This window comes from Notothenia rossii, assembly GCF_949606895.1.
Source record: "Notothenia rossii genome assembly, chromosome: 9".
NCBI lineage: Eukaryota > Metazoa > Chordata > Actinopteri > Perciformes > Nototheniidae > Notothenia > Notothenia rossii.
This window is the reverse complement of record NC_136907.1, coordinates 11,570,429-11,597,466: the sequence shown is the minus strand read 5'-3', so window position 1 is coordinate 11,597,466 and position 27,038 is coordinate 11,570,429. Positions and strand designations below refer to the sequence as shown.

At 39.5% G+C, this 27,038-nt stretch overlaps 1 long non-coding RNA gene across 1 annotated transcript; it reads left to right on the top strand.

Annotated features, from left to right (window-relative positions):
• Nucleotides 1-1,171: 1,171 nt before the first annotated feature.
• Nucleotides 1,172-4,707, top strand: LOC307019413. The gene is made up of 2 exons (XR_013802648.1): nucleotides 1,172-1,239; nucleotides 3,074-4,707. It is a non-coding gene; the product is annotated as an uncharacterized lncRNA (long non-coding RNA).
• The last annotated feature ends 22,331 nt before the right edge of the window (nucleotides 4,708-27,038 follow it).

Genomic DNA, 27,038 nt, shown 5'->3' with positions numbered 1-27,038 from the left:
TCCTCCGTTCCTTTAAACATTTCTTGAGAAAGCAGTCGCAAAACAGTTGATTACTTAAAAAACAATGATTTATTTAAAAAATGTCAGTCTGGCTTTAGAACACATCATAGCACAGAGACAGCTCTTGTTAAAGTCACAAATGACATTCTAATAGCCTCAGATAAAGGACTTGTCTCTATTCTTGTCTTGCTTGATCTCAGTGCTGCATTTGACCAACCATGATATCCTATTGCAAAGACTAGAGCACTTAGTTGGCATAAATGGAACTGCTTTAGGCTGGTTTAGGTCCTATCTATCTGAACGCTCTCAGTTTGTACGTGTCAACGATGAATCTTCCATGCAAACCAAAGCTAGCCATGGAGTGCCACAGGGCTCAGTGCTCGGACCTATTTTGTTCACATTATACAGTATATGCTTCCGTTAGGCAATATCAGGGGCGGACTGGGACTACAAATCAGCCTGGGACTCTCGACCGGCCCACTTCGGTACCGCCGGCCCACCGCGGTGCTCGTGACTTACCGCAGAGGTAGACATTAAGGGTAAAAGGTTGAAGGTTGAAGGTTCTTCAAGGTTGTATCTTCCTGGTCGAATGCACTTATCGTAAGTTGCTTTGGATAAAAGCGTCAGCTAAATGCAATGTAATGTAATGTAATGTAATGTAAAATGCCACTGGCATTATATTATCACTGGGCCCACCATTGTAACCACTGGCCCGGAGCATTCGTCCAAAAACAAATCGACTAATAATGAAGAAAATTAACACATTTGTTGCAATAGTAATGTATGCACTAACTACATTACTACTTGTACTACAACATTTGAATCATCAGTTCTTCCTAATTTTCCTCAATTGTTCATATTTGGTTTATTCAAATAATGATATTGTGGTCATTATTAAAAAATGTCTGCTATTATTATGAGTATTATTATTTGTATAATGCACTTTCTGCCTTCCTGTCATTAGGAGTTAGACATGTAATGGCTATGTAATTGATTTGATTAGAACCTTCATTATCCTAAACTGCTGGGACATTTCGCCAATACCTTTATATTGTCTACTCTTCACTTACTTGTCAGCATCGGTATTGGTATACAGAGCCGACAGCAGACCTTGTTTATATTGGCATCATATTGAGAGGTGCAGCCAGTGATGCGTCCTAAAACCAGGAAGTAAGCAGCTGCCTCGACAAAAAGTAATGGGATTTCTCCACAGGGTTTTGGAAAATAGCTGGAAATAAGGTCTGTGGAAACAAACCTGTTTGATAAATGCACGTTTTGTTCGGCCGGATAATCTCCACATGTCTACCCTACTTTTATAATTTTCGAATCATAAATCTAATCGATAGATTATAAAAGGGTTTTAGGACGCGTTACTGCACCACTAGAAGCCAACTCCATTGATCAAGCTGGCTGCAACTTTCTCTCCCTCTTCTTCTCATGCTCCCTGTCACTCTCCTTTAACTCCTCCGGTGACTTTCTTTTATTTGAAGATTGTTTTTTGCCCGGTGCTTGGCCGGTTACCGCTGGTATTAAAAACATTTTGGCGAATGGTTAGGTGGCGCGATAGTCTGTAGTGAAGGAGCGCGCTCCCGCTCACGGGAGCCTGCTCAATTTAAAAACAATTTAACTAAATTGCTAGTCAAAATAACAATACCACAGGACACATTTTTTTAAAGCAATATTTTTAGTGGCCCGAGCGGGCAAGTGGAAAGTACGTTATGCTGGCCCGGGGTGTCTAAATTCCGGGCCAGCGGGCCATTTATAATGCCGAGCCCTGCCGGTTACCGGCCAGCCCACATCGTTCGACCGGCCCACTTCAGTACCGGCCCATCGGGATTCGTCCCGAACGTCCCGATGGCCAGTCCGCCCCTGGGCAATATTATAAGGAATCACTCTGTACATTTTCATTGTCATGCGGATGATACTCAACTATATTTATCAATCAAGCCTGATGAAACCAATTATCTAAATCAGTGGTTCTCAACCTGTGTACGCGAGCTACCGCTAGGTGGTACGCGGAGGAATCTGAAATCTAAAAAAAAAAATTAAACATTTTCTTTTTAAATTTTATTTGACCTTAACCTTTATCTTACACATAACACAGACATAAAAAATACAGAAAACACAACTAAGTAAACAAAAAGACGAAAAGCAGTCACTACATTGTGCACATTAGGACAGTAAGAAAGGTGCACTACTTTTACTGCAAGAGCAGCTGGTGGTAAGGACCTTAAGCAACTTCCATTTAAAACAGGCTATAGATGAGAGTAACAAATGAGTCACTTCCGGGCAAAAATAACGGCTCCGCCCACATTCCGGGGAAAACAACGCTGTCAGTTGAATACAAATTCTGAAGTTTTTGCCAATCCGATCAGAAATGTACCAAAGATTTTTGGATCTTCAAAGAGCCCGATTCCAAATCGGCAAACAATTGCATTAAGCCATTAGAAATTGACGATCGGGCTCGATATATATGGTTAAATATAGTAGTAGGCTATCGATTTTCATAGATGAGAGAAGCACCTACGTGCCTTTACGGCCCCGCCCACTTTTGGGGGAAACAACGCTGTCATTTGAATGGCGATCGAGCCTGAAGCCACAGAGCTCTTCTTTTACTGTCCTTTCTTCTTAGAGGAAGTACAGAAATACTGAACTCTTGATTATGTTTTATGTTTGAGGTGCAATAAACGACACAGCAGCTTTTTGGCATGATAAAACTATTATGTTCTGCCTCGCTCAAGAGAGTAACAGCTGGAGAAATTACAGCCTCGCCTACTGAAATTACAGCCTCGCCTACTGATTTTAATTTAACCATATCAAGACCAATTGTCGATTTCCAATGATCAAATGTAATTGTTTGCCTGATCGTAATCGAGCTCTTTGAAGATCCAAAAATCCACGGTTTTCAACGATTTTTTATCGGATTGGCAAAAACTTCAGAATTTGTATTGACCGCCATTCAATCATAGCCTACTATGAAAATACTACAACGAATGAAAATAGGCTTGAGATAATTGAAACTGTGGTTTGAATTAGTTCTAATAAATAGGCTATTGTTGTTTTTGGATCAAAGAGATCGCACCGGAGATGCGATGGACACACTGCAGCATCCACCGGGAGGCGCTGGCGGTGAAGAACATGCCCGATGGCTTGAAGTTTGTGCTGGACTCTGCTGTGAAGAGTGTGAACTTCATAAAGGCCCGACCGATGCAGTCTCGCTTATTCCAAGTGCTCTGTGATGAGATGCGCAGCGAGCATGTCCAACTTCTGCTCCATACATATCAAGAGGGAAAGTGCTTTCAAGGCTTTTTTAATTGCACAGAGAAGTCCAAGTCTTCTTACAGGACAACAACGTCCCCTTATCAGATGTGTTTGATGATACAGTGTGGCTCAACCAGTTGGCATACTTGTCAGACATTTTCTCCCGTTTAAACGACCTGAATTTGGGACTTCAGGGACTCTCCATCAATGTTTTTGATGTGCAGGACAACATCAACACAATACTGAAAAAGTTGGAGTTATTCGAAATCAAAGTCAAGGCAGGTGATGTTTCAGCTTTCCCTGCTTTAGAGAGTTTTCTGTCTGAGAACGAGCTGACCCTTGATGAAGGAGTGAGGGACAACATTGTTGCACAGTGCACACCTTGTCTCGCTCAGACAACAGTTCCGCCAGTATTTCCCAGTGATGACCGAAGACAACAGCTGGATGAGAAGCCCGTTCAGCATGGAAGCCTCTGGAGTGCCAAATAACTTAACTGTGGCTGAGCAGGAGAGTTTAACAGAATTGTCTTGTGATGAAACACAAAAGCCTGCTTTCAGAAAGCAGTCTTTAGTGGACTTTTGGATAAAGCAACACAGAGAATACCCCGCCCTGTCTGACAAAGCTGTGCGCTTTCTCCTTCCTTTTGCGACCACATACTGTATCTGTGCGAGAAAGGCTTCTCTTCCCTTGCTGTTATTAAAACCAAATACAGAAGCAGGCTGAATGCTGAGCCAGACCTGAGACTGAAGCTCACCTCGATTGCCCCAGACATCAAAGGACTGTGTTCACGGAGACAGGCGCAACCCTCTCATTAGATTTAGGTGACTTGTCAATGGACACCAACATGTGGCAGAGAGAGAGTGAGAGTGTGTGTATGAATGAAGTACTGTACAGTTGGTTCTGTTCTCACTTGCTGCGTGTTAGTGTGTGTGTGTGTGTGTGTGTGTGTGTGTGTGTGTGTGTGTGTGTGTGTGTGTGTGTGTGTGTGTGTGTGTGTGTGTGTGTGTGTGTGTGTGTGTGTGTGTGTGTGTGTGTGTCCTCGAATATTTCAAAAAGAGAAACTAAAAATACTACTCAGGGAATATAAAGAGAGCAGCATTGTTGCAGGACAGTTTGTCTCTGCCTGCCACAGTTTGAGGGAATCAAACTGAGCTGATACACCAAATTCTAAGCAGTTTGTTTATAACTGTTTGTGTTTATTTGTGTGTATTTGTGTATAGATGTTGCAACTTAGAGCTTTGGCAATATATGTCACTATGGTCATGCTAATGTGTGTGTATGTATGATTGAAGTACTGTACAGTTGTCATTTGTTGTGTGAGAATAAGTTATTATTTTTGTTCTTTATGTTCTCACTTGTGGTGTGTGAGTGAGTGAGTGATGAGTGAGAGGGACTGCCCTTTGTACAAGTAGCTGTTGCTGACAATAAATAATGTTATTATGAATACATTTGCCTCCGAGTCCTGCATGAACTGTACATAGACTGTATTTTAACATTGGTCATATGGTGGTACTTGGAGAGCCAAATATTTTCTCAGGCGGTACTTGGTGTAAAAAGTTTGAGAACCACTGATCTAAATACAATTCAAGACTGCCTCAAGGACTTAAACACGTGGATGACCTTACATTTTTTGATGTTAAACACGGCCAAAACTGAAGTTATTGTACTCGGCCCAAAGAATCAAAGAAACAAATTCTCTAAAGATATACTAATTATGGATGGCATTAATTTGGCCTCCAGTGAGACAGTAAGGAATCTTGGTGTTATATTTGATCAGGATTGATCTTTTAACGCCCACATAAAATCAATTTCAAGGAGCGCCGCCTACTTCCATCTACGTAACATTGCGAAAATAAGGCGTATCTTGCCTCAAAACGATGCAGAGAAACTAGTCCATGCATTTGTTACTTCAAGGCTGGATTATTGTAACTCTTTATTATCAGGGTGTACAAAGAAGTCAGTTAAGTCGCTTCAGCTGATTCAAAATGCTGCAGCTCGTGTACTAACCAGAGTTAGGAAAAGGGACCACATTACTCCTGTTCTGGCTGCCTTACACTGGCTCCCTATAGAACACAGGATAGAATTTAAAATTCTTCTTCTCGCCTACAAAGCCCTTAATGGGCAGGCACCATCTTACCTTAAAGAACTCATTATACCCTACTGTCCTACTGGCATTGCGTTCCAAGAATGCAGGGTTGTTGGTTATTCCTCGAGTCTCTAAAAGTACAATGGGAGCCAGAGCCTTTTCTTATCAAGCTCCACTTTTGTGGAATCAGCTTCCAGTTTGTGTTCGGGCGGCAGACACCCTATCCGTTTTTAAGAGCGCGCTTAAGACCTTCCTTTTTGATAAAGCTTATAGTTAGGGCTGATTAGATTCAGCCCCTAGTTTTGCTGCAATAGGCTTAGACTGTCGGGGGACACCTTACTTCTTCAATCTCTCTGTCTGTACCTGTGTACTCTCATGTTCTGAATAACCCAGCTTCCTCCAAATTTACTGATATTCTGTACAAACTGTGAAGTCCACTGAGACAAATGTAACGTTTGCGATATTCGGCTATATACTGTAAATAAACATTGATTGATTGATTGATCGATTGATTATAATATTTATGACTACATATAAAAAGTCAAAGGGTAAAAATTAAAGTGCTGCTTTTGTGTATACCAATGCTGCTGTCCTGTCAAATAAAAAATGACAGTTAGATACCCTTTAGCTAATTCCTGCATTAAAGCCATGTGGAAAAAGATACAGGATTTTGAAGATTTCAAATAACTTTTCTCCAAATTAGGACCTGTAAATAATTATTTAGCTATTACACATTGCGGCAAGGTAGAAGAGGCAAGTGGCCAATGCTAATGACTTACTGTTGTCTTTGGCAGTAATGTAAAGAGCATTTTGATTGCAATGTAAACAGCTCTTGGTTTTCATGAGTGCCTCCAGAGTTGGGAACTTAAGGGAACTGAGTTTGTCTATTTCAGGCATGTATATATAGAGAGCACATTAAGTGTCTGCAGAGTTAACCTCTGCCATGGACGTTTGTTTTCAGTTTATTTGTTTGTCTATTAATCAGCAGGATTATCGGAAAAACTACTTACCCGTTCTTTTCTTTAAACTTGGGGGAAGAGTGTAGCGCAAGCCACAGAAGAACTCATTTCATTTCAGGGTTGATCTGAATCACGGAATAGATACAGAAATTATTTTTCACTTTCGTAAACTTTTCGGGAAAGAACATTTGACCTTGGCGGGAGTCTGCACTATCAAGAAGCCCTTCTACAGTAGTTCAAGTAAGTTTGTAATATGTAATGAAATACTGAATACAGTGTGCCGTCTGATATAGGTGTAAAGGAGTATCTTAAAGGTCACACACATACAGCAGGTCATACATATTGTCTTGCCTTCGAACAATAATCAAATTATATTAAAGTTATAAACAATTAAAATAGTACTCTGGATTTGGGTAGTACCCCATGGTTACTCAGTGAAATGTTATATGTTTTGGAATGCTCTGATTCACATTTACTTTCTTCCTCTTTTATATCTGTACATGTGTCATTTTATTGGCCTGGCAACTAGCGAGGTTGAGAGTTTGTCTTTTATATTGCTGTACCTGCCAATATTAGCTTTTGCTGAGTCATAATACTAGATTAATAAAGGATTAGTAAAAGAAAACCAGCAGGGGAAAAAAGATGACTTCCAAATGTTTGACATGTGGCATGCTAAGTTGTTGGAGGCTTTCAAATCGAAAACGTGTTGAGGCATTATATATCACTTACCATACAAAAAACCCTTCACAATAGGAGCCATTTGGTTTTGTTTACCCTTGGACAGGAGGTGGGGATCCATCGATATGCAGTCATTATTTTTGCTCTTCCGTGAGATTATGTCATGTTTTTTTCCAGTTGGGGATGAGTGAACACTACCCTATTATAGAAGGTTTTTTGTGTCTCTGTGGCAAAGACAAACTTGCAGGTTCAGTGGAATTGGCATTTAAATATTTGCATATTGTTGACACACAATTGGCATATTGTCAAATACATTGCCCCTTATTATTGTTCAGTCTCACTTTTACACCTCTCTCACCTTGATGGACATGGGACCTGGACCCTGTGGGAGAGGAGACTTTCTGTCTGTTTTTTCTGTTGAGCGAAGAGATGAGGACTGCAGATGTCATGATTTCAATAGCAGACTGTCAGATAAAATAACTCTGGTGGGTGTCATATTTCAAAGTATATAGTGCAAAAGTATAGGAACTGAAGATTTAATATGTGTTACAATATGTTACTAACCGTTTTAGGATCATATTACCAACATTTATATTTTATATTGAGCAGCTATTTTTTTTTAACTTGAGCTGTTTTTTTTTGCTCAATAAAACGATTTGAAAGAACAACGTTAGCCTCCTGCATGCATTAAGCTCACAAGCATACATCTTTAAAGCAAATCAAACAGTGACAATTTTGAAATGTAAAATAAGTAAGTTAGTGTAAAGAAATGCTTATTTACATGTCATTTGTTAGACGCTTTTATCCAAAGCGACTTACATACATTCAGTACTGTGGACAATCCCCACAGGAGCAATTTGGGGGGAAGTGTCTTGCTCAGCGACACAACGACATGCTGATTACAGTGGGACTCGAACTTGGTACCCCCTGATTCAAAGTCCAGCACTCTATCCACTGAGCCACAGCCGCATCTTGTATCTTAAGTTAATAGCAAGTCTCTTCTCATCATATCACTGAAAGTGGGAAAGAAAACTACTTGTCTTGAGGGCCGCTACTCGCAGTTTATAGGATCCAGTTGTGCTCCAGAGGGGATTATGGCTGCATTTCTGGACCCTGCACACTCTGAGTTTGTGATTCAGCTATTGTCCCAAACAATGAGCTATTATGTTGTGTTGTAGAGGATTACACTGCCGAAGAAAAATCTCTTGAGGAGAGGAGAAAAAAGACCCACTGAGAGTTGGCCAGTAGCTACACCGGCTTTCTCTTTATGTATCGGGTTGAAACGTTGACTTAAATTTGAGTAGGCTTTTTTGTGTTAAGATAAACAGAACAATAGCCCTTTTGTATTAATTAACGATCTTACTTGATTTTTAGAAACAATATTTGAGTTATAATTTATGGTCATATTGTGAAACAGAGGGACGAAAAGCAGGTTTTCTATAACTATTAATTATGCAGCTGATTTTCAGTTCAAAGGCCAATGTTAGCTGACATTGTCTAAACAAGTACAGAGATTAAATCTGTTTTCAATGTTTTTTCTTCAGCAGCAGCAGTTTTACTTTCTGTGAGGTCAGAACTGATCCTATCCGTCACAAACAGGAGGCAGTGCTCAGAGGGAGGGTGAAAGACGTAAGGTGAAAGACAAACATTTCTCTGGTCACTTGCTCAAGTTCGGTCTTACACTTCCCTGAAGGCTAACAAGAATTCTCTGTATTACGTTTGCCTTGTGTAAAATCAAGATTTTTGGAAGGGGAAACATGTTACAGTGTTTAGTCCCGTTGAGATCACAGCTGGATCCGTCTCGTGACCAGTATGTCCCAATATTTCATGTTGTTGAATCTTTTTCTGAGTAACTCTTTATAATGAGAAGAAATTAGATTTAATTCAAGAACTAGAGCACTGGCAGCTGCCCCTGTGTAATGCACTTCTTATAGCTTGGTAGCAGACTATGTGTCTACAATTCAATATAACGTGACCTTATGTGAGCCTATGGCACTCACTGTGGTTAATAACAGCTTCATATTCTGGAGTCCAACAGTCTATGTGCCAAAATGGGGTGATTCACTCCCAAAGGAGCCGTACAAAGGCTGCTGAGTGAGTGAAAGCAAACTTCAATGTTGGACTTCACCCCGAATAGCAGGAGTGGCCAGGGGATAAAAGGGGAAGAGGATGGGGGAAATAATGGGGAATAGATGGTGCTTTACAAACCAACAAACACTCTTTCATTTCAGTTGGTTAGCATGGTGTGGTAATTAGTGCTGGATATATTTCCCCTTGTGGTGCAATAAACAATACTCTTGATTGTGCAATGGGGTCTTCACTGGCAGAAGGAAAATACATTTTTTCCCTTTGTTCACTTTTAATCTTATGGCACTATACAATCGTTTTAATTTCTTCTCGATTGGAATGATTCCCTAATGTGTGATTAGAGAAGCAGGGAGTTGAGAGAATACTGGAGCGCAGAAAAAGACTATAAATATTCAAACACATGGTTTTATATAAAGAAAAGAGAGAAGCAATAGCATAAACATATGGCTAAAAACTTCAAATATAATTAAGTGTGTAACCTGGCACCACTGCAGCTCTGTTTCTTTTGTGCAAATCATCAAATCAACAGGTTGAAATTGAGCTGTGTTAAGTGGGCAGCTCATCCCACTTAGTCTTCTCTGGAAGTGAATAAACTCCAGAGAGAATGAGCTATGTAATAATTTAGGGATTACAATTTCCTCCAATACGATTACCGCTGCCAACACAGAGAGAACTGAGGCGTTGGTTAATAATCGCTGTCAGCAGTGGACACATGTGAGCTTTCAGTACACTACATTTTATATTCCTATACCCAGGTCAGTGTAAACTGACCACATGTTGTCTGCAGACATGGACTTGTGAATGCATACACAGGAAAGAACAACCGGTCATTATCTTTCTCTGGAACCTCATGACTCACTCTTTCTCCACACACACACACACACACACACACACACACACACACACACACACACACACACACACACACACACACACACACACACACACACACACACACGCACGCACGCACGCACGCACACACACACACAGCTCCTGTTTTCCCCCCTCAGATAAGCAGCTGAATGGATGTTTGCGTTGGAGCTTGGATTAACTGGCCTATAACCTTGCAAGCAGCCCGGGATATTCACATGCACATACATATCCGGTCATAGTTGTAATACGGATATACACACTTGCACACATTACATAAAAAACATATAGCAAGGGCATAAGTAATCTAAGATACTGACTAAATAAAAAAAGATGGATGGTACTGAGTTGTAAGTGACAGACCTCTTGCCACTGACCCAGCTAGAAATGTTTGGTTCTAAAAACATTCTGAGAATGTTACAGTCATTGTTCTAGGAAGGTTTTCACCGGGAAGTTTTTGTTTGGTTCCCAGAACGTTCTTCTGAAAGGTAGGATAACGTTCTCTAAAAACATTCTTAAAATGTTTGCTGATAACATTGTTAGAACATTATGCCCTACTGTTCCTAAAACGTTTTCGCCAGAAGCTTTTATTTTGGTTCCTAGAATGTTCTTCTGAAAGGTAGGATAACGTTCTTTAAAAACATTCTTAAAATGTTTTTGATAACATTGATAGAACATTATGCCCTACTGTTCTTAAAACATTTTCAGCTGCAAGTTAGATTTTTTATGTTGCCAGAATGTTATTATTTTAGAGAAGGATAACATGGTTTATGTTAAAGAAATTATGCAAATGTTCTATGGTAACAATTTACTAAAATATGTTTGAACATAAAGACCTAATTTTTCTGTAATTGTTCAACTCAAAATTCCTGGGTAAGTGGACTGACCACTGTGGTCATTAGGATGATTATGATAGTTTACTTAACTATTGGAATATGACTATTAACACTTGTAAAAGGATGAAACGGAATCAGCTGGTGAAAGTAACCTTTGTTTATTAGAAAAGGGGAGCTGGGAGTGGAGGTTGGTTATGGCGGCAGTGGGAAACAGTTGTTCCAGGGTGGGTAGAGAGGCCTGGCTGGTCTTGGGAGTGTGGAAGGCCTTGGATTCCTCCTGGGAGAGACACAAAAATCAGTGTGAGGCAGAAGCAGGCAAAGTTGTCAAAGAATATGCTGGTAAAAAGCTAGAGCGGCACGCAACAAACCGTTTCACGGCAACAATCCGGCAGGGAATGAGTGCAGGCTGCAGGTTTTCATAGTGTGGCCGACGAGCAGGTTGCAGGTGTGGTTGATTGGAGATTGCTCCCAGCCGTGTAGAGCAGACCAGCAGGCAGAGAGAGAGACACACAGTAGAAAGAAACACATACAAACACTAACAGGGGTTTCAGGGACGGGCAGTGATAGTCGGTCCGTTCTTCTATAGGTCTGTCTTTGGTTTTCTAAGTGTTATTCGATCCATATGACAATAGAGATATGTGCATAAACAACAAAAACACTTGGTGTATAATGTTCGAACAATGTTATCACCAAACATGTTAAGAATGTTTTTAGAGAACGTTATCCTACCTTTCAGAAGTACATTCTAGGAACCAAATTAAAACTTCTCGATGAAACCATTCCTAGAACAATGAATGGTAACATTCTCAAAATGTTTTTAGAACCAACTCAGACATGCCTACGCAAACATGCAATATCATGAATTACGTGCTTGCTTTTTTTTAAAAAGGAAAATGTGGTGACATCAGATTTCTTTTAAACATCCTTTTCAAACAAATGCAACAACTTTGTTTTTTAAAGCGCACTACAAATACATCTAACATTGACCATGACCCTGTTAATATTTCGCATCACAGGAACATTTTATAAAAAAATAATAACCTCCTGAAAACATTATCCAAATGTTGCTTTCAAAATGTTCTTCTTTGGTTATCATGTAACATTGAGGGAATGTTCTATAAAAGAACATCTTTAATGTGTTACCCCAACAACGTCCAAAACACATCCTTAGAATGTTGGAAGCAGAACGTTCCACATTTGTTATCATGTAACATTGAGGGAACATTTTATACAACCCTTTCTGTCATCTCAGGCCTCAATAACATCCTGAAAACATTTTCAGAATGTTGCTTTGAAAATGTTCTTCATTTGTTATCATGTAACATTGAGGGAACGTTTTATAAAGAACATCTTTAATGTGTTACCCAACAACGTCCAAAACACGTCCTTAGAATGTTGCAGGCAAAACGTTCCACCTTTGTTAACATATCACATGAAAGGAACGATTTATAAAAAAACGTTCTGTCATCTCAGGCCTTAATAACATCCTCAAAACATCCTCTGAATGTTGCAGTTAAAACATTATGTCTTAGTTAACCTTAAACCTTATAGGAACATTATTTGAACAAATAAACATCCTACAAAAAGGTTCTCTGAACATCAGATTAAAACGTTTCTTTAAAACCTTGTTAGAAACAATAGGTAACGTTAGCCTAAGTTATGAGATCGTTCCCCGCTAGCTGGGTGACATGGTGAAACACACAGAACTACAGACTGCATGGGAGAAAATTGGCGAGAGTTACTAGAGAATGTTGAGATTTAGTTACACTGGTGTGGGCGTAAATAGACTGTGGTTTAGTTACTTCTCTGTTATATCTGTATTTTTCTTTGATTAATGAGAAAAACAAACAAAAAACATCATCCTCCTTTCATTATGGGGTAAACACGCATAAGCGAGAACAGCTGTGGACACGAACAGCAACAGCTGCTTGCGTCATTACCCCCCAAAAAAACAACACAACCAGGGAAAAATTAAGTAAATGTAAGCGGTGATTGGCTCATCATCACCCTTTTTATGGAAGGCTTAGAAGATGTTTCAGATTTCTGTGACCTCAGTGTTATAACTTCCATAACAGGACAAAATCCCAAATCCGCCTGATGAGTCATTTACAATACTGTGAAAGGCTGAGAGGTCAAAGATATCAGTCGAAGAGATAGATTGGTATTAAAGGGGGCAAACCATTTCAATTTCTTAAACCGTATACTGACATATGGGTTGCCCTATAAAGTCATGTTAAATCACTTTGAAAAATGCACCATAGTTTGCCTTAACAACAAGCTGAGTTACAGTAACAACATTCCAAATACAACCACCAGCGATTTATAAAACAAATGACGGAATATTTGACAAAGAAAGGTGATATAAAAGCTAGAAATACAAGTCTAGGCAAACCAGGTAGTCATTCACCTTAGGGGAGGAAAATCTATCTATAATGCGCTTTGTTTTGGCAACAGCCGTCCAATCGTTTCGAAGTGTTTGGAAAAGGTTCTTAAAGGTGTCAGGCATTGATAACTTGAAATAAGATGATTTGCAGCTAAGTCACTCTGAAGTGTGAGCTGATTCTAATCCAAAGTGCTGATTCCCTCAGGTGTTTGTCGGAGCAGTGCATATCTTGGCATGACCACTGCTCTGCTCTTATTCAGACTTTATATATGTTTTTACCTGTAAACCAAACATAAATATCTGTAATCATATCTATTAATGAGCTAAGCAAAAATGTCACATTCGCTGAGACCTGCTCGGCAAACCTCTACTAGTGTGTGTGTGTGTGTGTGTGTGTGTGTGTGTGTGTGTGTGTGTGTGTGTGTGTGTGTGTGTGTGTGTGTGTGTGTGTGTGTGTGTGTGTGTGTGTGTGTGTGTGTGTGTGTGTGTGTGTGTGTGTGTGTGTGTGTGTGTGTGTTTGAGAGACAGAAGAAGAGAGAAGCCAGATCATTTCAGACAGGAGTGCCTGATGGGACAACACAGCCAGAGTTCTTGGCCAAGGGAAACACACAGTGAGCCAGCAAGTGAACACATGTCCTGTAGTTTCCATGATGTGACAGTTTACTCCATTACCACCCTGCCCACTTTCCTACAGCAATTGTCTGAGAGGATTAGATAGACATTTGTGGCAAACTTGAAGAACAACCTCGGATTCAACAAATTGAAGGCGCTGTAACTAAAATGTAAACAAGTGCAGGACAATTGGAATCAGAAGTTATTGTAATAAAGATCCAGGAAAGCACAGGTTTAGAGTTGTACATGAAAGAATACAGAGTTACAAACTCCATTGTGAGTCTATGAAGTAAAAACTCATCGATAATACAAAACGATTTAGCTTAAAAGCAGCTTGGAAGGCGCTGCAGTTCCCTGTGCAGAACATGGGCCTTACATTTCTGGAGAACTAGATCATAGGACAAATTGTTGGGTGGTGTTTTTTCTACATGTCTTTCACCATTCTATCCGTATTCTGGCAAAAAGGCTGCGAGGTTGGCCAAAACACACACAGACTAAATGGCTCCCTAAAGTTAAAGCAACTGACATCAGTTGGTCCCGCTGAGTTCAGGCCTTCCTGAGACTTATTTTAGTTTATGTTTTAACATTTAGATGGAGAGGAATATTTAGATTCCTTCGATTCAATTGCCTGCAAGTTGAAAAGTTTAACATTTTATTAAATTGCCCACTGAATTCATAACAGATGATGTTGCTTTCATTTTATTCCAGCTTCTGATGGTTCTGATGGTTTTTGAAGAATCCAGAAACACTGATATAGGAACTCTTTGATTAGGAAGAGTTATATTCTTTAGTCTTTATTGGAAAATGTAGCCTTCAAACTTATTTTTGATTACATATACTTACACATGTTTCTCTCACCATCAGGCAAAACGAAGAATCTTTATTTTAAAAGGACTTCCACATTTGTATGAACTCGTTCGTTTTTGTTTTTAATCCTCTCTGGCCGCTGTTTTCATAGCCAGATCGTGAATGTGCCAGTTTCCACTGGTTGTGTGAAGTTGACACAGTCTTACATAGTGACTCACAATAACATCAACTAGTAATATCCTGTTCCAGCTCGTTCAATATAAAACTGAAAACGTACTTCTAGTTTTGTCACCATCATTTTTGCCCCTCAATGTAACACATTGCAAGAAACAAGTGATTTGTTGAAGTCAATGTGGTGACAATGTAACATTGCATTTTCTTTCATGAGTTTTAACCCAAAATGGGACAAAAGTTTGTGAGGTAACCGTGTTTAAGCACCTAATCATAGTAATATCTTCTATTTTTTTGTTGCAGCTTTTGGAAAGGTTGAAATGCATTTAAAAATAAAATGTTTTGGTATTGATATGAAAACAATGCAATTAGTTGTAAAGCAAAAAAGCTGTAAAAACACTGTATACTACCTGCTTAATACCATAAAGTATGACAAAGTTTGCAAGTAGCATGTTAAAAGCTAGCACTTAAGGAGCCACATGCTGAATATTTGTTTTATTACATTCTGCAGGTGGACACAAACATAAAATGTTACTCCTGCTGGATATGCAAAAAAAAAAATTCAAATAATATAACATGTCAATGATCAAAAAACAACAACACAAAAATGACACGTAATAGCTGCACGTCCTTGTGTTAGAATGTTTCAATCCTGCAAGCAGTTTAAATATCGACATCACTCAGGGACCAAAAATGTTTGAGAAAAACTGACCTAAGAAACTTTGTGAGTGTTTGCGAACCCGATCCCTAAAGGCTTTTGGGAGACCTCATTATAAACCCTACAGGCACTGGTAGAAACTATAATGCCTGTCAATCAGCCAGGCAGCTGGAGATTTTAATGTTTCCTCCGTCGGCCTCAGGTAATATCTTGTTGTGATCCTAATCTACAACTGCCTGCGGCTGCTGGAAACCCGGCCTCGCTTCCCGAACAAACTTCATGACTCTTTAAAGCAAATCACTGCTTGACTCCGCTCATCATAAAAGTATTGCTTTCATGTCGTGTCCAAGAAATCTGCTGACCTCTAGATTTACTGCTCTGTTATGGGGATTACGGTGAACATTTTAAGAAGTTTAGATGGTAATGTGTTGAAATACAGTCACAGATGTATTTCATTACTTAACACCCCACATAGATTTAGAGGGAAAATTGCTGTAAATGATTATAAATCGGCCAAATGTTATTTGAGTCTGTAGTTTAGAGTAGTGTTTCTTTTTTTAATAAAGAGGAAAAACCTTGGGATAGGCTGTCTTTTGTAAACCTTCACCCTAATCAGTGCGGGGCAGAATTACACTATAAATGACCACAGAGTTAATCTGGGTAAATGCCCTGCCAGTGAACCGCAATGTTAAAACCTACATTAAGCCTTACCTGACCATAAATCTATCTTTTCATTTTATTCTTCATTTACGTTGTGCTGTGCTTTCCCATGTTGATGCTAAACTGCTGGTGTGTCTTAAAGGAATTTGGCATTTGGTTGCTCTCCAAATCCATTCATTTCTATAATTGATACATCCTCGTAGGGAAGATGTAATACGTCCCCATGGCCTGTCTGGACACACATATTCGGTCGTTGAATTTCAAGGATAAATGAGCCAGGTGTAGTGTGTAACCTCTGAACCGAAATGATGATATACAAATACTTCAACTCTAGGAATCTGCAAATACGGAGTAATCATCTGACAACAGTGCTTGCCTTAAATCTTTACACTTCATTGACATGCGTTTGCAGAGTGAATGTATCTGATAGTGGAAACACTGACTTTTAAAAGGATGGAAAAAGAGAGAATAAAAGCAGTGAACATGTGAAAGGACAAAGGAAATTAGAAAGACATAAGACAGGAATGAGTAATGGTGCCCACACTTCTGTTTCCTCTTAAAAGGCCTGTTAGCAATATTATCAAGAGGACGCAGTAGTCAGAGAATCTCAGTTGGTCTGGTTCGTAGCCACTGACGTTTAAATTGCTCCCTTATCTTGCATAACCCTATAGGATTCAATATTAAGTGCAAGGGAAGAAGCAATGCACCCTCGAGGAAAACTAAGAATAAATATCCATTTACAAATTGAAATTGAAAAGAAGGATGCTTTAGCGTTGTTTGTTGCTCGAGCTAAGCTTTTGTGGTGATCCACTAATCCCTCCCAAAAGAGAAAGTGTCTTTTTTGGTTTATTTTCCTCCAAAGAAAACAGGGTCAGATACAGAGCAGTACTGGGGGAAGGGTTACTTCTTGTTTTAGGACAGTTTGCACATGGAGAATGTGTATCATAACGATTAAGTTTTGCAAAGCAACACCTCTGGTACCGATAATAAACTTGGTTGCCAAAATGGAATAGTTTATACGTGCTGAGCTAAATTCAGCGTTGATTGACTTTAACTTGGTGCAAATTCACAATTGAGATAGAAATCATTATTACGTGAACCATAACTAAGTAGTGATTAGTTAAAAAACTAACTATTATTGACTGAAATATAGTGATATTTATAATTTTCTCCATAGCTCTGTTTTGCAATTTCACAAGATTACAATGAGCTGAAATCTCACATTGCTATACTCAGCACCCCACCATATTTTTTCCCAGTTTGTCACTTAATTGTTTCTCATCTGGTTTATGTTTATTTACAGTTTGCAAGAAAGATTGGCCCACCACAAAGGGAATTCAGTAAGACACCCCCCTGGTGCTTGAGGTCCCTGTTGTGGGGTGCACAAATGAATTATAGGGAATAGTGACGAATGTGCTGATGGGGCTGTTGATTGTCAGTCAAATAATTAGAAACAGCTTTGACTTAAGAAGCACACACACACACACACACACACACACACACACACACACACACACACACACACACACACACGCACACACACACACACACACACACACACACACACACACACACACACACACACACACACACACACACACACACACACACACACACACACACACACACACACACACACACACACACACACACACACACACACACACACACACACACACACACACACACACACATGGGGTGGGGTAAGTCCCTATAGAGTCTCAGAGATGATATCACTGTTTTGCATTTGTCATTTGAACTCAGTAGTATCGCACATCTTTCTCTCTCTCAGTGCTGCCATAAATACAATAAATAATAAATCTCCTCAGGTTTGTCTTTGAGAATGCTGGCTCAGACATGAATGGAACCTGCAGGTGTGTGTGTGTGTGTGTGTGTGTGTGTGTGTGTGTGTGTGTGTGTGTGTGTGTGTGTGTGTGTGTGTGTGTGTGTGTGTGTGTGTGTGTGTGTGTGTGTGTGTGTGTGTGTGTGTGTGTGTGTGTGTGTGTGTGTGTTAGGTTTATGACAGCGATGCTATCTTTCTTTAAGTCACGTTTGGACAGTTCGGTTTGGATGGTGTGAAGACACAGTGCTTGCTGAAACACATTCATTTCATCAAAGCATAAAAACAGCGATTGCATTTTGATTAATGAAAAGAGATAACCTTCAGTTTTAAGCAATATAACATACTGATTCATTAAGCAAAAACAGAAGACTTGCTGTGTGTGTGCGGGTCTACATCTGTTTACTCTGTGTGTGGCGCAGCTCACTACATCAAACAGTGAAACCATGCTGTAGTAATGAGAAAGCTCTGTTTGCACAATAAATAAACCTTGAACCCCTTATATACGCTTAAGCTCTGCTGTCACATAACCTCATTTGCAAAAAATGTCATAACCAGAGCCACACAACCTGCAACAAAACCCAGAGAGACATGGATGGAGTGTATGGTTTCTGGCATGTCTGCATTTGCTCGTAAAGCTCATAAATGGCTTGTCATTTTCAGTGTTGGTCAGAGCTGGTTTGATGTCAGAGCTTAAACAGGTGATATAACATTTTCTTTGCAGTGGTTAAAAGTTGTAAGAAGGTAACGAGAAGGAATGTACTGAATGACCTGTGTCAACAAAGATTAATGACAAAACATGAAAGGGTCAGTTCTTCCAATTTACCTCCAGACTTAAAAAAAATATATTACTACAGTATAGTTTCAGAAATGTGAAGGAAAACATTTTTTTCTCACAGTTAAAATGTCCTTTTTATTCTTGATAATCCCCAGACATTGGTGTTGCACGTGGTAGAAATTAGTTTGAATTCAATCATATTTTACAGTGAGTTGCTGACCTTTATCCTGACCCTTAATGCTGTGAGCGCCACAAACAAAATTCCATTAACCTCAGCTTTATCGGGTCGGCAGCAGAAAGCGTCTGCATTGCTAGACACTGGTTGGGGTTTAGTGAGAAACTATAACAAGCTTTTCTTTGTAATAATAGTCAAGTGACCCTTTTAATCAATATTAAAAGCCCTTCTTGAATTATTTGAATATTACAGTATGTAGACTATGTAAAGTTGTCATACTGTTAAATACCAGGCAGTAATTTGGTGCCCGTTATTTCTCGCCTAGATTTAAATGTTTACATTAAGATACATTACCTTTCACTGAACCCCCACAATGTCTAAAGCTCAAACAGTGAGTCATTTAGAAGTCGTTTATCCCCTCAGAGGTATGTTTATTGTGGATATTCTTACCACAGTAATTGGCTTACGTTTTGTATAACTGTGCTTTCAAACTGAATACTTAAGTCAGCAGGTGAAAGCTGAGAATCCAACATTAGACCTGGCCTCGAGCTTTGGGTTTCCTCCATGTGTAGACCTATGGTTTTCCCTTCGGCTTCATCATTCAGAACGAATGAGTAATGATGAAGTGGTCACAGCATGTTAAGGTCTGGAATGGCCTTGAGTGCTATGGCCCCCTTGTCTTACACCATAACCATTCACAAATGTATGCAATGGGAGTCAATCTTCAAACCAATAAAGACCACAGATAAATTGCCATAGACAACAGGATGGCATGAGGAAGGCAGAGATAAATTGGCCAACCTATTTTGAAGAAAGGAGGCAAACACGTAAGAAGCCAAAAGAGTGTATTCTGGGATAAAAGCAGCAACACAGTAGGGCTATTTTAAACTCAGATTTGATGCTTAGATATTGTTTCAATGGCGAGGTTACACAATCATTGTTTTTAAAGAATGTGGTCCATGTTTGTCATGCTGGGAACTTGATCCACTGCACAGGACAGTATCCAGCACTGACATTAAAGGAAAGCCTGCAGCCTGTCTGATGGAAGCTATGACTCACACCCGCACATCACATGTTGTGTGTTTTATATATTGAGACATCTTCTTTCAATCTGTCTGTCAACAAAAACTCTACAAAACTCCTTATTACATACATCAACATACACAGTAAACACTACTCATGTGTTAAACGAATTACAGTAAAACATGTTTATATTGAGATGTTTGTCGAATAGTGCCTTCATTTCCTTTACAGTGCTATTATGTGCTTAAACTAGCCTGCATCACATATTGTTATTCGTACAGCCTCACAGCCATCGTTCCTTCCATAGGAAAGCAATGTCTTACACATCCTGTCATTGGGTCTATAAACACAGGGGTGTCCTGGAAATAAAACACAAATGTGTCTGTCATCGCAGTCGCGGTTGGTTGTGCAGCGTGTTGGCCAGCAGCCAGTTGGCAACTCGCCAGAGCTAGATTAAAACGTACAAGGTGCAAAAGTTGAAGGTGGTGTTAATGAGCAACGACGACCAGTATATACAATGTGCTACTGTATGTATATTAGGATAAGAGGAGATAAGATATGGACTTGTGTTGCTTTTGGTATTATAACTGGAGTGGTGCTGAGTCTGGGTGTGGTTGTAAATAAGCGCTGCTCGACAGATTTTGAAGAGTGCCAGGTCTTTGGATATTCAGCGTGTCAGGCAATTCAAGCCGGCATAGATCTAGGACACGTTGAGAGCTGTCAATCCATCACATTTATCCCAACACGGATGAGTAGGGATTAATGGTGAATTCCTTACCTCCACATCACTCAACAAAACTGTCAAGTAAATGGGATGCTGGAATAACTGAGAAAGAGGATTTGTCAAAAAAAGACAGAAGAAAGGAAAGGCTGTGCATTATTGTGTGTGTGTGCATCTGTTCAATGAAACACTGGAAGCGCCTATTCTGTCTGCAGACGGAATAATATTACAAAAACCACCGATCAGGGGGATTTCATGAATTTTTCAGTCCGTTGGCTTCTAATTCAGACTGACTGACCACATAAACCAGTCATTGTAATGTAATTGACTGAGATGAGGAACCTCAATGAATTCATGAACTATGATGCCAGTGATTTAAAACAATGGTTCAGTTTTTTGTCTTGCTCTTATTTGGAAGAGAATATATATTTGTTGTTAAAAGCAAATGATAAATTGCGATATGTTGGTGAAAGAAAGAGCCTCAGAGATAATGCCAGACCTTTATTAACATTTATTGAAAGCAAAAAGTGAAGTACTGTGTGAAAAATAAAAGCTCTGCTTCCACGTAGCATGTTGATGAAAATAGTTTGGAGTTCAGTAAGAGAACTTGAACACACTGCGGATAAGATAAGGTCCACTTCCTCACTCTGGTTTGTATCATGGAAGTGGTCCAATGCGTCACTCACAGCCCCTAAAAACAGCACTTCCTCTCTGGAAAACAGGGATTCAGTTCACCTTTTTGTCCAAATGACTGAGGTTGCATACGCTCAAATCTCATATATTTTACATGATTTTACATAATACTACTACTATACTGTGTACACGCATATATTCATGTGTGTTTGATCGGGATTTGGCACAGCAGACTATTTCTATTCTGTTTCCATAACTGTGTGGCGGGTTTTGGTTTCAAAGAAAAGACAAAAAAGAGATCAATGGAGGCGGTATGAAACGCGACATACGTTTCATTGATTTGAAGTGAAGGGAAGTAGACATTATTTTGGAATTGGCCATTTTGTAGCTTTTTCTTTTTTTCACCATGTGTAATTGAAGTAAACACAGGCACGAATGACTGCAACAGTGCTCGCAACCACACACAGACAGGGGACGGCATGGAGGTGCGTAATCATTTTCGAAAGCTCTTCTAACAGTCCTTTTCCATTAAAAGGAGGATCTTATTTAAACTGGACCTCACTATGGAACGAAAGGTGAAGACTGATCTTTTCCCTCTATTCTTTAGTAGAAAACCTTTCTTGATATTACACATTTCCCCCCAGATTTGCTATACTTGAAGTATGAGATGGAGAAGATTGGGTACAATCAAAACTTTCTTGACTCTGTTTCGGCAGTGTGGGAGGTTTTAAAGACTGTCTGGAAAATAATTTAAGACTGAATACATTGATCTGTTTGTGACGTGTTGGGTCTGTGGTCACAGGGGAGTTGAAGTACTCTGAGAAAGGAGTTAAGAATTATTTTGAGTGGGAGACAGACCTTTGGCTGTAACTTTGGGCTGGAAAGATGAAAGGCGTTGGACTGGCGTCCGATCCATGATAATGTACGGAGGACACTGGGGGTGGGAAGAACGGCTCTAAGTCTGGCCCTGGGGATGTAATTACAGAGTAAAGTGATCCTTGAGTGGGTTTTGAAGTGGGTGAGTACAGAGCACAGGTAGTGTAGTATATGTATCTCAGACTGGCTCTGTGTTAAACTACTCAGCAGTTCATCTGTTTATGATTAAAGAGAGGTTCTTTGTTGGTACCTCAAAACAAGACTAAAGCTGTTTTTTAAATTTATTTTCACTCAGAACCGCAATTGTCAACCTCATTGTGGCTTCTTAAAATGCATTTTAGTCCTGTTAACTCTCCGACTGATCCATGTCATTACTTACATTAATTCACACATTTTAATGAGTCTTTTTTATTACACTTTCAAAACACTACAATTAAACGTAGTGTGGGGTAGTGGTGGTGGACGGCTTTGGTGTGTCTGCTTTGGTGGTGTAATGATTGACTTTCTCCACTGTTTACATTACGCTGTGACCTTAACCTTTTCACTGTTTATGGGTATTTACAAAAGACTCCAGTGTAAATGTTGAGCCTTTGGAAGTTACAGAGATCTTTGAACTAGGTGTGACTGAACTTGTTCTGCCTTAGGTTTTCATGCCTAAACACAGGCCAGTTTCTTCCGAAATGCCTTTGACTACTAAGTTGCATTTTGTAAACGAACAAGACCCTCTGGTGCCTTTTTTGTTATACACAGCATATGTTTTCTAGCCCGTTAAAGTGCTCCCATGCCACAAAGTCTTATGGGGTTTGGTTTTGTTCATAAAATGTTGTTTATGGAGCTATGCATCTCTCTACCTCACTAGGTTATATACAGTAAACAAGATTCAGTCTGTCTTTCTTCAGGCTGTAAGCACAGGATATGACTCAGCCTATCATAACAACCTAGTGAGGCTGTCCAACAACATCATCTCTGACCCAAACCATGTTCTGAACAGTGAATATGAACTGCTACCATCTAATCGGAGATACAGGGTCCCACAATTCAATAAAGTCAGACTGAAGCACTCCTTTGTGCATCAGTCAATCCTCACAGTAAATACAGAGCTAAATCAGATCAAATGCACGCTGAAGGCTCTTTGAGCAGCTTTTCTCTCACTGATTGTGCTGTGATGTTAAATGTTTGTTCTTTGTGTTTCATGTATTTTTGTCTGAATATTTGTCTGTTGATGTTGTAAATTTCAGACTTGATCTGACAAATAAAGTAATATCGTATCGTATATCGTATCATATCGTATATGGATATCAGGTATCCTTGATAAGAGTGCATGCCCTTGCACATACTTTGAGTAGACCTCTGTACAGTCCAAAGTATGTCATCAAAGATCTTCATCCTAAAACAGTGGGAAAGAAAAAACTGAATGCACAGCACTTAGTAGAGGTATAGGAATATACAAAGCCTATGGTTGTGTGCAATGCTTTATGCAAAGTGAATGCTTTGATCAGCTCTGCCAGCTGGAACACTGCAGAGTTTCATGTTTGGCCTTCAGTATTTTCTAAAAGGATGCAGTTAAAGGATTAAAGTGTTTCAACAAAGTGGAATTCTAACAGTAAGTAACTCTCTAACATTCTAACTTGTTCTTGCCTTACAAGAAGATTATTGTTTTTGAAAAGTGAATGTTTGGCACATTGTTTCTGCCTTGGCGGTTGAGTAGACTGCAAGCCTTCAAGAAGAACTACCGTCCAATAGCTTCTCAAGAAAAATAAAGAACCTGATGGATTACAAAAATCTGATATCAGAGATAGGATTGCGTTAGACATCACTAATCAATCATCCCAATCACCATCGCTATGTGTGTGAGTCACATTCACGTCAGCTTTCAAATATCCTCACGAGAGAGCCGTCAGTGCTACAGTGATGTTCAACATGTCCAGAATGGAAGACAGATTGAGCATTGGATGGGGAAATAATCAATGTTCAGACGTGCATGCAACTTTGCAATTGTGAACACACGTGCAGGGGCCGGTAAGAGGCTTTATGTGACTCATGTCATGATTGTCGGGGAAAATATTTTCCAAGGCCCCTAACTTTGACCCAGTTTATCAGTTCATACTGTCCTGACTGAGCACACGCACCTGTAACCTTGGCAGCTGTGCTCTCAGTGTTTTGTCTCCCTGTTCCTGCCTGTTGACGTCAGCTGATAGAGGTGTTATGATTCTATCTTGTTATGCACAATGTTGATTATTCTCTCTGATCTAGCTAAGTACATGGGTCTGGGGTAGAGTTCCTCAGAGTTGACGTGGCAACTCTACCGTGAAGTCAGAACCTCTGGCTCTTGGACTTGTTTTGTGAATTCTCCGGGCCGATGCTTCTAAATAAACCCATCAGTGTTTGACATCAAAGCTCCAGCTCACCCCGTGTCGCCTTCCTGAGTCGATGACTCCCACTGCATTGCTACGCAGAAGTTTCCCTTACAATGATGATGGCGAAATAGAAAGAAATCATAAACCTTGAGGAGATTTTGAGATCTCCCAGATGATTGAACTGACTCCACGCTGCAGGAAGTAAGGCAGAGGTGAGCCTTGTTAAAATGTGCTAAACTTTGAACCCTGTAACAATGGAGTGGATGCTATGTATTTGTAGTTAATGCTAATACCACTTGAGCATTGGGAAAAAAAAATTCATGGATTTTTGTAACTGAAGTACATTTTTGACATATCAGTCAAATATGCTAGATGTCTGAAACAGTCAGTTAATTAAAATAAATGCATATTTGGGGCAAATCACAAACATAGAAATGGTCCTTGAGACTACATTTGCAAGTTCTTCTTGACTTGAACAGACAATAAAGTATTGCATATTGAGGAACACATATTCAGTGTCTACTGTGCTCCTCGGTGTACAACAGATTTGTGAAATGTTCGAAATTGTCTGTTCATTTATACAGTGATAGAACTCATGCCTTTGGTGAGCTTGGATGATCTCATATGAATGTAATAAAACAGGCTCTGAAGTCGTCTCTATAAAGTTAGACTGCAAGGTGTAATTGAGATAAGCACCAAAAACAAACAGGACATATCATAGGCAGTAGGATAAGAATGAACCTGTAATCAGCCTTTAAGTTCTCTCCGAATGCTTCCTCTCCTTTAATTCAAGCTGTGTATAGGAAGCTAGCAAATGTAAGGGTGCAACTCCTCCTGTATGAATAACCCAACCAATGTTAGTCTCTACTTCTGAATTTGTTTTGTTCACAGGACAGAGATGTTCATGTTTTCCTTAGAGACTATCCATCACTGACTCATTGAGATTGCTTGTGAGGTACGTTTCTTCCTCCAGCAGGTTGGCACAGGAGAGTGACACTTCATCAGGGTATATCTTTCAGTGTTTATTTTTAAAGGATTTTCCTCTGTCAGCTGCAGGAGCAGGCTGTAATGCACTGAGGTCACCATTTTCACCCTGAGGAAACCTTAACAGCTATATATACACGCACGCACGCACGCACGCACGCACGCACGCACGCACGTCACCATAGAGTCATATGGCAAGTGTATACCTGCTCTCCCTCAATCTGAATGGAAAAAGGCAACCAGAGGAATGCACATACTGTATCATATGTTTAACAGAGCATTGACCAAGCATTGACCAAGATATATTGATGGTTCCTTATTGGGCAATTTAAAGGGTCACTAAGTGTTATTTCAATCTAATCCTCCCTCAACTAACTTGCATGCATTTGTTCAGACATTAGGATCAAGCAGACTGAACAATGTGCAAAAAAATTTTTCCCGCTGGTAAGGCAAGTGTGTTTGAGAATAACAGTGAAACCAAAGAAACCAAAATGGACTCAAGAAGAGAAAGGAACTGTACATGGTCATCTTTTAAACAAATATTTGTTTTATCAATTTTATTGGATTGGAATGTCTATGTTGTTGATGTATTATCTTTTTAATTTTTTTACACTGTACTAAAATTCAATGACGTCCAGTTAGAGAAAATGTCCCCATGCAAAGGTCCGGAACATCAAAATGTCTAACTTGCTTTATGAATTAGTGTGATATTCTAAGTAGCCTGTAGCTTTATCAACGTCTGCATGTAATCAACAACTGACTGCCAATCAAATAAAGAAAGTACAATTCATTAACAACAATATTTATTGTCAATTAACATTGAACCATACAGATATACAGTAAATACTGTGGATATGTGTCATGTTCCTCTCGGGCTGCATTTAAAAATAAAATAGGAGAAAATAAATAAAATAGCTTTTGAAAGTATGTGCATCTTAAAAGTGCTTCATTTTAGATAAATAAAATAAAGTGTAGCAGCAGCTTGAGTTTCTCTTTTTCTTTGTTAACCGTTTCACATAATGACTTAACAGTTTCAGACGATTATAGAACAATATCAGTCTTTGCACATCATAACAATTGAACAGTTTTAAAGTTTCTCTTTCTTTCCCTCTTATATTGCAGTCCCTCACTCACTTTTTTTTTATTCAGTGCGAGAATTGAGCTGGAGCTTGTCCTGCCAGGAGTTTAAATCTGGGCTGCAATGGTGTCAGGGCCATTCTCATACACATGCATAATCAGGCATATCTTGCCTCAAAACGATGCAGAGAAACTAGTCCATGCATTTGTTACTTCAAGGCTGGATTATTGTAACTCCTTATTATCAGGGTGTACCAAGAAGTCAGTCAAGTCGCTTCAGCTGATTCAAAATGCTGCAGCTCGTGTACTAACCAGAGTTAGGAAAAGGGACCACATTACTCCTGTTCTGGCTGCCTTACACTGGCTCCCTATAGAACACAGGATAGAATTTAAAATTCTTCTTCTCGCCTACAAAGCCCTTAATGGGCAGGCGCCATCTTACCTTAAAGAACTCATTATACCCTATTGTCCTACTAGGGCATTGCGTTCCAAGAATGCAGGGTTG